The sequence below is a fragment of the Nomascus leucogenys genome, chromosome 1a, assembly GCF_006542625.1.
Source record: "Nomascus leucogenys isolate Asia chromosome 1a, Asia_NLE_v1, whole genome shotgun sequence".
Classification (NCBI taxonomy): Eukaryota; Metazoa; Chordata; class Mammalia; order Primates; family Hylobatidae; genus Nomascus; species Nomascus leucogenys.
In genome coordinates, this window is record NC_044381.1 from 58085055 (window position 1) to 58094519 (window position 9465).

The window sequence follows — 9465 nt, forward strand, 5'->3', positions numbered from 1 at the left end:
TTCTCTCCCTCTTCCTCCTCCAACTCCCATCCTCATCTTTTTTAAATCTCTTTCCTAAATAAAGAATATGTAAATTAAACAGAATGTTTTTCTTTCTTCAGGGAGCTTATCAATTAAAGCAGACAACACTAATACTAATGCATGTTGGTGTATTCATAGAATTAAATATGGAAAAAGGCTCTCTGAATCGTTTGGGAAATGGTCTGTGAAGAAAAGAAACTTTTAATTGAATTTTGAATATTTGGAACGTAATTGGGAAACTAAATTTGAGAGAAGTTATACAAGCTTGTTTAAAAACAGTTTTGTTTTTATCAAGTGTGTTTACTGTATTCTGAAGGAAGAGAATCTCAACTTTGGAGAGTAAAAATGTCTTTCTACTACAGATGACCCATTTTGGTATAAGGAGGGATCCAAAGAATTTATTCTAAGGATTCTAGTGCTAGGGATCTAGAATGTCTCTAGTAAAAACTATTTGTCTTGGAGGAAACTGTCACTGTAATATGTGCCCAAACTTGGGGGTAACCAGGAAGGAAGAGAACAAAGTTTCTTTATTACGAACCTAAAAAGAGGTTTGGCAGCATGCCAACTGTCTCAGGCTGCTACCTTCCAGGGTGGGAAAAAAACTGATTACAGTCTTCTAAACACAATAAGGAGTAATAGAAAGTGGTGAGGAGATGAGGGCGAGAAGATCAGAACTTTGTGGACAGATAAGAGAGTGTATAGGTCTCATGAACTTACTCATTTTATCTAGAAAAACCTGAAAGGAAGACCACTACCTATTTTTAATCGCCACTCTAGCCTGCACATGACCTTTAAGTATTTGTGAAAATTCTAGCGGATTGTTGATAAAGTCGGCTTGTATGAAAGCCACCTCTTTCTCCCATCCTCTGCTAAAAGTGAAATGGTTCATGTGTTTATCTCTCTGCAAAAGTGCTTGTCCTTTAAAATCAGTTCACTGGTTGTCTTGCAACCTTAGCTCTCCAATGGGCTCCGTAAGTGTTAGCATTTTTATTTAACTTTTTCTCATTGTTAGGTTAAAAGAGATATTCTTTGTAGAATTCTACATTTTAAGTAGATGCAGAGGTTGGTTTTGACAATTAGAAATAAAGCTTTTACGAACATTTGTGATCAAGTCTTTTTGTGGGCATATGTTTTCTGTAAGGTGAAGGAATGGAATGGTTGGGTTGTTTGGTAAGTGCATGTTTTACTTTTTAAGGAACTGCTGGCTTGTTTTCCAAAGGGGCTGTATTATTTCACATTCCCAAAAGTAGCATATGAGAATTCCAGTTGTCTACATCATTACCCATACTTCCTATTATCAACCTTTTTTAAATTTTAGTTATTCCATGGGTGAGTAGTGATATCTCATTGTGGTTTGGATTTTCATTTCCCTGATGACTCATGATGTTGGACATCTTTTCATGTGGTTATCAGCCATTCTTATATCTTCTTTTATTAAGTGTCTGTTTAAATATTTTTCTTATATTTTATTGGGCTGTTCCTATTCTTAATGTAAGAATTCTTTATATAGTCTAGATAAAAGCCCTTGGTCAAATATAAGTATTGCAATATTTTCTCCACATTTTTGACTTGCCATTTCACTTTATGATGTCTTTCAAAGAACAAAAGTTCTTAATTTTGTTAAAGTCTAACTTCTCAAATTTTTTCTCTTATGATTCATGTTGTTTTTATTCTAGCTAAGAAATATTTGCCTATGTAAAAGTCTTAAGTATTTTCTTTTGTGTTTTCTTCCAAATGTTTTATAGCTTTATCTCTTACTTCTGGGTCTGTGTTCCATTTCAACTTAATTACTGTTTGTAGTGTGAGGTAAGGCAAGAGTCGGTGTTCATTTTCCCCATATAGATAGTCTCATTATTCCAGTATCTTTTGTTGAAAAGACCATCATTTCCCCTCTTAAATTGCCTTCGTGTCTCTGTCAAAAGTTAATTCATCATGAAACACAGGTTTCACTTTCTGGACTGTATTCTCTTCCACTGATCTGTATGTTTATCTTTTTGCCAAAACCATACTGTCTTAGTTACTGTAGCTTAATAATAAATCTTACAGTCAGCTTATATAAGTCTTAGGATATGGTTTGGCTCTGTGTCCCTACCCAAATCTCATCTTGAATTGTAATTCCCATAATTTCCATGTGTCAAGGGCGGGACCTGGTGGGAGGTGATTGGATCATGGGAGCAGTTTCCCCCCTGCTGTTCTCATGAGAGTGAGTGAGTTCTCAGGAGATCTGAGGGTTTTACAAGGGGCTCTTCTCCCTTCACTCACACACTCTCTCTTGCCTGCCCCCATGTAAGATGTGCCTTTTCTTCTCTTTCACTTTCCGCCATGATTGTAAGTTTCTTGAGGCCTCCTCAGCTGTGCAGAACTGTGAGTCAATTAAACCTGTTTCCTTTATAAATGACCTAGTCTTGGGTATGTCTTTAAAGAAGTGTGAAAAGGGACTAATACATCTTCCAGCTTCTTTCAGTTTTAAATTTGGCTTTGGCAATTCTAATCATTTGTATTTTCATATACATTTTAGAAATCTTTGTCAATATCTTCAAAAAATTATTGAGATATTTTATGAGGGTTCTCTACAGAAACAGAACCAATAAGATGTATGTAGTTATAAAGAAGAGATTTATTACAGGAATTGGCTTACATAATTCTGAAAGCTCAGAAGTCTTATGCTGCCTGAAAGCTGGAGGACCAGGAAAGATGGTGTTGTGATTCAGTACAAGGCCACAGGTCTGATAACCCAGAGGATGGTGAGCGTAGAAGATGAGGGGCTGGTGTAAGTTCCAGAATCTGAAGGCCCCAGGATCTCTAATGTCCCAGGCAAGAATAACTCAAAAAGAGAGAAAAAACCTTGCCCTTTCTCTGCCTTTTTGTTTTATCTGAGCCCTCAATGGATTGGCCAATGCCCACCCACGTTAGTAAGGGTAGAACTTTACTCAGTCAACTGATTCAAATGCAAATGTGTCTCAGAAATACTTTCACAGACACATCCAGAATACTGTTTTAGCAGCTATCACGGTATCTCTTAACCAAGTCAAGCTTACACGTAAAATTAATCATCACAAGTTTTAATTGAGATTGGGCTGAATTTATAGATCAAGTAGGGTATTTGACTTTTAACAATATTAAGTCTTCCAATCCATGAACATAGTATATCTTTTTATTTATTTTGGTTTACTTAATTTTGCTCGGCAGTGCTTTTTAATTTTCAATGTAGAGGTCTTTAATGTCTTCTTCAGTTTACTATGAAATATTTTGTGTTTTTTTATGCTATTGTAAATAATTTTTTAAATTTAATTTTCCATTTTTTTGCTACTAGTATATAAAAACATTGATTTCTGCCTATTAACCTTATATCCTCTAACCTTGCTAAATTCACATATTAGTACTAAATATTAACTTTGTATCCTGTAAGCTTGCTAAGGTTGTTAGTCCTCATTTGTTAGTCTTGGTAATTGTTTCATACATTAATTTGGATTTTCTATGTAAACAATCACACTGTATACAAATAGAGATAGTTTTACTTCTCTTCTCAGCTCTTTATGCCTTATTGCTTTATTGCAATGGTTAGAAATCCCAGTACAATGTTATGTAGGTATTGCTGCAATAAGTATTCTTGCTGTGTTCCCAGTTTTAGAAGAGAAGAATTTAGATTTTCTACATATAGTATGAATTGGCTATAGGCTTTTTGTAAATGCCCTTTATCAGACTGAGAAAATTCCCTAGTATTCCTAGTTTGGTGAGAGTATTTATAATGAATGAATATTGCATTTTGATGAATGCTTTTTCTGAAGCTATTAAAACGAGCATGTATTTTTTCCTGTTTATTTTGTCACTATAGTAGATTAAATTGATTTTTGCTTATCTTAGATAAATCTTACCAAGTTATGATGTGTTATCCCTTTATGTATTGTATAAATTATAAATGTTGATTTGCTTATGTTTAAAGGGTTTTTGTGTGTATTGGTCTATTATTATTATTATTATTATTATTATTATTATTATTATTATTTTGTAATGTCTTTGTCAGGTTTTAGTGCTAGGGTTCTACTGGCCTTATAAAATAAGCTGTGAAAAGTTTCATATCCATATATTTTCTAAAAGATTTTTGTGTAAGATTGGTATTATTTTTCCTTGAACATTTTATACACTTCTTAAGTGAAACCCTATGGGCCTGGAGATTTCTTGGTCAAAAAGGTTTCTGATAATGAATTCAATTGAGTTAATTGATGGAAGGTTATTCAGATTTTCTGTTTCATCTTGTGTTAATTTTGTAAGTTGAATTCTTCAAGAAATTTGTTCTTGTTTCTTCTAAGTTGTCAAATTTGTTGGCACCCAGTTGTTAATAATAGTCTCTTCATTAAAACATTTTTTAAGTTTCTGCAGTGATAATCCTCCCTCTACTCTAATTCCTGGCAACCACTGATCTTTTTATTGTCTCCATAATTTTGTCTTTTCCAGAATGCCATATATTTGGAATCATACAATACGTAGCTTATTAAGATTGGTGCTTAGTAATATGCATTTAAGTTTCTTTCATGTTTTTTCTTGACTTGGTAGCTCATTTCTTTTTAGCTCTGAATAATATTCTATTGTCTAAATGTACCACAGTTTATTTATTCGTTTACATACTGAAGGACAACTTAGTGGTCCAGGTTTTAATAATTATAAATAAAACTGCTATAAATGTCTCAGTACAGGCTTTTATGGACATAAGTTTTCAGCTGCTTTAGGAAAATAACAAGAAACATTATTGCTACACCATATAGCAACAGTTTGTTTAGTTTTGTAAGAAACTGCCAAACTGTCTTTCAAAGTGGCTGTGCCATTTCACAGTCCCACCAGCAATAAATGAGTGTTCCTCTTTATTCACAACCTTACCACGATTTGGTGGTGGTAGTGTTCTGGATTTTGGCCATTCTAATCAGTGTGTAGTAGTATCTCACTGTTGTTTTAATCTTCATTTCCCTGATGAGGTAATGCAAAACATCTTTTCATATGCTTATTTTACATCTGTATGTCTTCTTTGGGGAGGTATCTGTTGAGGTCCTTGGTCCATTTTTTAACTGAGTTGTTTGTTTTCTTATTGTTATGTCTTAAAAGTTCTTTGCATATTTTGGATAACAGTTTTTTATCAGATATTTTCTCCCAGTTCATAATTTGTCTTTTCATTCTCTTGAAAGTGTCTTTTGTAGAGCAGGGATTTTTCATTTTAATCAAGTTCAGCTTATCAATTATTTCTTTCATAGATAGTGTCTTTGGTGTCATATGTAAAAAGCCATTGCCCACCCCAAGGTTATCTGGATTTTCTTCCATGTTATCTCCTAGGGGTTTTATAGTTTTGTGTTTTACATTTAGTTCTGGGATCCAATTGAGTTAATTTTTGTGAAGTGTGTAAAATCTGTGCCTAGACTGTTCCCTCCTCTCCCCTCGCCTCCCCTCCCCTCCTCTTTCTTCTCCTCTTTCCTTTCCTTCTCTCACATGTCCATCTATTACAGCACCATTTGCTGAAAGAACTTTTTTTCTCCGTTATATTTTCTTTGCTTTTTTGTCAAAGATAAGTTGAATGCATTTACATGGGTCTATTTCTGGGCTCTCTATTCAGTTCCATTGACCTATTTGTCTTCTTTTGCCAATACCACACTCTCTTGATTACTGTAACTTTATATAATAATAAGTCTTGAAGGCAGGTAGTACTAGTTATCTAACTCTGCTCTTCTCCTTCAATGCTGTGTTGGCTATTCTGGATTTTTTTTCCTTTCCATGTAAATGTTACAGTTTGTTTACGTGTACAAATTAATGTGCTGGGATTTTCATTAAGATTGCATTGAACCTATAGATCGAGTTGACAAGTATTGACATCTGGACGATATCAGCCTTCCTATTCAAGAATATGAAATATCTCTCCATTTATTTAATTCTTCTTGGACTTTTTTCATCAAATTTTTTAGTTTCTCATGTAGATTTTGTACATACTGTTATAGATTTATATCTATGTCTAGATTTATATATGTCTACATTTATATCTAGACAATATATAAATATTTATATTTATATAAATATAGATTTATATTTAACTTTGGGGGTGCTAATGTAAATATTATTGTGCTTTTAATTTCAAATTTCACTTATTCATTACTGGTATGTAGAAAAGTGATTGACTTTTGTATATTAACTTTATATCCTGCAAACTTGCTATAATCACTTTATTAGTTCCAAGAGAGTTTTGAATTCTTAATTTTCCAAATAAATAATTGTGTCATCTGTAAACCGAGACAGTTTTATTTTTTCCTTCCCCATCTGCATATATTTTATTTCCTTTTCTTGTCTTATTGTATCAGTTAGAACTTCTAGTACGATATTGAAACGGAGTGTGAGAGGGGACACCCTTGCCTTACTGCTGGTCTTACTGAAAAAGCTTGAAGTTTCTTATAATTAAGTATAATGTTAGTTGTATGTTTTCTTTTATAAGTGTTTTTAATCAAGTTAAGGAAGTTCCCCATTATTCCTAGTTTGCTGAAATTCTTTTTATCATCAGTAATAGATGTTAGATTTTGATAAATGCTTTTTCTGCATCTATTGATATGATCACATATTTTTTTCTTCTTTAGCCTATTGATACAATGGCTTACATTAACTGATTTTCAAATGTTTTACCAGGCTTGCATACCTGGAATAAATCCCACTTGGTAGTGGTTTATAAATTTTAAAATACATCTTTGGATTCTACTTGATAATATTTTGTTGAGAATCTTTGCATTTATTTTCATGAGAGATATTGGTGTGTAGTTTTCTTATGATGCCTTTTTCTTTTTTGTTGTTATTAGGGCAATGCTGGCCTCATAGAATGGGTTGGAAAGTATTCCCTCTTCTTCTATCTTCTGAAAGAGATTGTAGATTGGTATAATTTCTCCTTTAAATGCTTGGTAGAATTTACCAGTGAACCCGTCTAAACCTAGTGGTCTCTGTTTTGAAAGATTATTAATTATAGATTTCATTTCTTTAATAGATATAGGTCTATTCAGATAACCTATTTCTTCTTGTGTGAGTTTTGGCAGACTTGGTCTATCAAGGAATTGTTGCATTTCATCTAACAGGTTATCAAATTTGTGGACATACAGTTGTACATAATATTTTATTTTCCTTTCAATGTCCATGGAATCCATAGTGATAGTCTCTCTTTTCTTTCTCTTAATCTGTATCCTTTCTCATTTTTTCTTAGTTAGCCTGGATGGAGGCTTATTAATTTTATTGATATTTTCAATAAACAAGGTTTGGTCCTGTTGGCTCTATTAATTTTCTCTTTATAATTTTATTAATTTCTGTTCTAAGTTTTAGCATTTCTTTTTTATGTTTACTTTGAATTTAATTTGCTCTTTTTTTATATAGTTTCCTAAGGTAAAGGCATAGAGTACTGATGTTAGATCATTCTTCTTTTCTAGTATATATGTTTGATGCTAAAACTTTCCCTCTAAGCACTATTTTCACTACATCTCAGAAATTTTTAATAAGTTTTGTTTTCATTTTCATTCAGCTTAAAAATTTAAAAAATGTATCTTAAAATTTCTTTTTTGACTCGTGTTATTTATAAATGTATTATTTAATCTCCAAGTATTTGGGGGGGATTTTCCAGCTGTTTTTCTGGAAAAAAAAGAAATTTATTTCTAGTTTATTTCTCTTGTGGTCTGAGAGCAGACACTGTATAATTTCTATTATTTTAAATTTGTTAAAGTGTGTTTTATGGCCAAAAATATGGTCTATCTTGGTAAATGTTTCATGTAAACTTGAGGAAAATGTGTAACTGGCTGTTGTGGGATGAAGTAGTCTATAGATGTCAGTTATATCCAGTTGATTAACATCCAGTTGTTGAATTCAGCTACGACCTTAGCAGTACTTTACCTGCTTGATGTATTCATTTTTAATAGAGGCATGTTGAAGTCTCTAAAGGTAATAGTGAATTAATCTATCTCTCTTTGAAATCTATCAGTTTTTGACTCATGTATTTTCATGTTCTGTTGTTGGATGTATATTCATTAAGGATTGTTACATCATCTTACAGAATTAACCCCCTATATTACTATGCAATACCCCTATTTATTCCTGATAATTTTACTTGCTATAAAATTGGCTGTGCCTCAAATTAATATCGCTACTGTCCCTTTCTTTTGATTAGTGTTAGCATGGTATATCTTTCTTAAATCCTTTACTTTTTTTTCCACATCAAGCAGGTATGATAGTATGCGAACATTGCGAAAATGTTTGAGAGAAGCGCATCTCACACATGAGTGTAAAAAACCCAGTCATCACGCTTATGAACCCCAAAAGGATTAAACCTTTTACTTTTATTCTATGTGTCTCGTGGGCAACATACGTTTGGCTCTTGTTTTTTGATCCACTCTGGCATTCTCTTTTGATTGGTGCATTTAGACCAGTGATTATTGATATCGTTGGATTAATATCTACTATATTTGTTACTGTTTTCTATTTGTTATCCTTGTTTTTTGTTCCTATTTTTGTCTTCTACTCTTTCTGCCTTTTGTGGTTTTCAGTAAGCATTTTATATGATTATTTTTTCTCTTTTTTTTTAATTTTTGAGATAGGATCTAGCTCTGTCACCCAGGATGGAGTGCAGTGGTATGATCTGGCTCACTGTAGCCTTGAACTCCTGGTTCAAACAATACTCTCACCTCAGCCTCCTGAGTAGCTGGAACTACAAGTGTGCACCATCATGCTCAGCTAAGTTTTAAATTTTTTTTGTAGAGACAGGGTTTTGCCATGTTGCCCAAGCTGGTCTCAAACTTCTGGGCTCAAGCAATCTACCCACCTAGGCCTCTGAAAGTGCTGGGACTACAGGCATGAGCCACCATGCCTGACCTTCTCTCCTTTTTTTTTTTTTTTTTTAACATATCAGTTATACTTCTTTTTTCTCACCTTTTTAATGTCTGCCCTTGAGTTTGCAATACAAATTTACTACTAATTCAAATATATTTTCAAATAACACTACACAACTTTAAGGACAATGTACTCACTTACGGTAACAAAATCATCCTCATTACCCCCCTCACCCCTGGTATCATTGCTGTCATTCATTTCACTTACACATAAACAAATATAATCATAAGCATATATATGTAAGAACATGTAATCAAATACATTGTTGCTCTTATTATTTTAAATAAACTGTTATCTGTTAACTCAATTAAGAATAAAAAAGTTATTTTATCTTCACATGTTCCTTCTTCGATGCTCTTTCTGTCTTCATGACTATTCAAGCTTCTGACATATATACTTTTATTTCTCTCTACAGAACTTCTTTTTAACATTTCTTGTAAGGCAGATTTACTAGCAAAAAATTTCCTCAATTCTTGTTTGTCTAAGAAAGTCTTATTTCTTCACTTTGAAAGATAATCTTATGAAATACAGAATTCTAAGATGTTGCTTTTTTTCTCT

The 9465-nt window shown here is 32.8% G+C and overlaps 1 pseudogene; it reads right to left on the bottom strand.

Annotated features, from left to right (window-relative positions):
• Positions 1-8233: 8233 nt before the first annotated feature.
• Positions 8234-8343, bottom strand: LOC115836089 (annotated as a pseudogene).
• Positions 8344-9465: the final 1122 nt, after the last annotated feature.